Below are 2,681 nucleotides of genomic sequence, written 5' to 3'. Positions count from 1 at the left end.
GAAAGTCTTTCACTTTCCTTGCCAGAGATGTTTCCAGAAAAAGGGGCAGCGCTTACACACCCTTTTTGGAGCCTCCCTAAGCACTCCCTCTGCCACACCCCATTGAGACAGGTAAGTGATTGTACAGGGTGAGTACCCAATCCTGGGACGGGGTGGGTTATTTAAGAAGGCGCATGTGACTTGTGTGGTGTGGGTTAGTTGGGTGAGGACAGTCAGTGGAGAAGGACATCCAAGTACATGTAGTAATCGGAATAGGAGTGAGAAAGGAAGTCAGATCGAAGGGTGGAGGTCCCATGCTTAGAGACTGGCCTCAAGTGTTTAGTACGTTATACACAAATTAATTTGTTTCTTAATTGTATTAAAAAACGCATCTGTGTTGGTTATTTCTTGAGGACTGGAGAAGTGACCTTCAGTGGCCAGGTTTGCTTGGTTGCTAACTGGAAAATATGAAACCATCTTTAGTGAGGTCATAGAATCTTCATTTTGTTGCATTGACGTCAATCTACTGACAGTGTTGTAAAGTCAGCTGATAAGGGGACGGCCTAACACAGTTTTGCATTTCTTGGGGATAGTGGTCTGTACTTATCTGTGTTTACCGTGCAGTTCTGCTATTAAAGGTGTGCCAAACTAATTTCACCTTAAATTCCAATGCTGCATCTGTTTTCTCCTTACATCCAAGCTAGGGTGGGACCACATACCGCCCCCCTATCACAGACCAGCTGCAAGAAGAGGGGAGCTATGCAACCTGCAAAATAAAACTGATGTTATCCCTGACTGCAACAGAAGACAGACTAACCCCAGAGTGCTAATCTTTCATCGTTGTAACCCTCACACGGACAACAGACACTAATGTGAGCTTTAAGTGACCACTTTATATTTCAAACAAACACTTTGAACTTGAACTTTGCTTCTAAAAAAGTCCCTTCATTTTGGCTATATCTTGGTGTGATTTTCTTCCCAGCGACCTGCACCGCCAGCACCGCCAGCCCACCCTCCTTGGACAGGGTCATGGAGGTACCCTTAGGATGGACTAATAAATCAGACCTCTTCTGCCCTTCCCAGTGCTAACTGCCCAGGAAGAGGGCCAGATGATGGCCCCGGTGGGTAGCCCCTTCCTTCGGGTGGCTTTTGACAATCTGCCACTTCTACTTCCCCTCTCACATATTACCTCTCACATAGACAAATAAATGCATAATATATATAACTAAACATAAACACACAAATAAATACGTATACATGAATACATAACTGATGACATACATTTCATAACTATTTACTGTGGCAGTCAGTCACGCCCTGCATATTACCCCTATTGTTTCTCTTTAATAGAATGGGGGTGGGGCTTGCCACTCCTTGCTGTTTTTCCAGGGCTGGCTTGCCCCCTGGCAGTGTTCTTCCCATAGTAGGAACCTATGCACCACATAGGTGCAACAATCACTGCCGCCCAGCCCACGCATATTCGAATGTTCAATGATGTCCCCATGTCATGGAGGGCAGTGGTACCCGCAAGCGAGCAGACTCCAGGCCTTCACAATATCTTCACTGCAGTCAGCCTGGCAGTTCAATATTTTGTTTTGCAGTGCTCTAGTGTCCTAGGGGGTGCTGCACTCACTGCTGTGCCCCGGACGCATCACAATACTGCCTATGTGGAAAGTATTATGAGTGGGCTTCACCCAATGCATGACTGCACGTGTGGTGCAGGCGGATGGGCCTGCCACTGTCCTTACCTTGCTCTTGCGCACAGTCAAGCCTTCACCTAGGCCACCTTGATGTTGCAGTCCAAGGCGTCCAGATCTTCACCACCCTGCTCACCTGACACTTGGTGGGGCAGACTTTGACCAACAGCCCAGTCAGCTACCTAAATAAGAAAATACATAAATATATAGGGTTTGCTGCGACCACTGCTGCTGGCCTGGTCAGTCAATATTTAGTGTGGGTGCTGCTACACTAGCCAGTGATGCATCACTCTGCTCCTTACAGAAAATGACTCTGAGACAGGATATTCCAGTTCAGGGTTTGCTTGATCGATATTTTGTGTGGGTGCCGCCACACTAACAAGTGGTGCATCTCCCTGCTCCTTATGGGACTCTGAGACAGGATAATCAAGTTCAGGGTCTGCTCTTCAGGCACAGACGATCTGTTGCAGAATACTTGGTCCTGGTCCACAGCACTGGTCACTCCCGAAGTTCCCTAGGAGTAGTTAGGGGAAAGAACTTCCTTCTGTCTTGGACAGCTCCTTCTTCACCTCCGGCAGGGGTCTTTGCAACTGTCACAAAGGACGTCCAGGCGAGAATGTTCAGATTGTCTCTTCGGCCTTAAAGGATCCTTGAGGAACTGAGGGAATTCTAACAAAGGGGTCTGAGACTCTTGCTTTTAAGGGCACAAGTCATCAGGTGATTGGTCTAAAGCTAGTCTTCTTTATGGGATCATCCCTGCTCCCGGCTGTAGTGGATTTTTCCCTGTTGCACCCAAAGTGCTTTCCTCTAGAGGAAGTGGAGGAGATAGTAAAGGGAAAGAGAGACAGTGAGAAACAAGATGGTGGAAGGCTTCTTCCACTGTCCAAAGCACTCATGCCTACCCTACTCCCACTCCTTTCCCGCCTCCTGACAAGAAAGACCTTTGGACATGCAGCATCCTGGTGTGAGGCTACGCCTTCTGAATGGATGTGCTCCTTTGAAACC

The sequence above is a fragment of the Ambystoma mexicanum genome, chromosome 4p (assembly GCF_040938575.1).
Source record: "Ambystoma mexicanum isolate Mex_15411 chromosome 4p, UKY_AmexF1_1, whole genome shotgun sequence".
NCBI classification, from domain to species: domain Eukaryota; kingdom Metazoa; phylum Chordata; class Amphibia; order Caudata; family Ambystomatidae; genus Ambystoma; species Ambystoma mexicanum.
Note: the sequence above shows the minus strand (reverse complement) of the source record.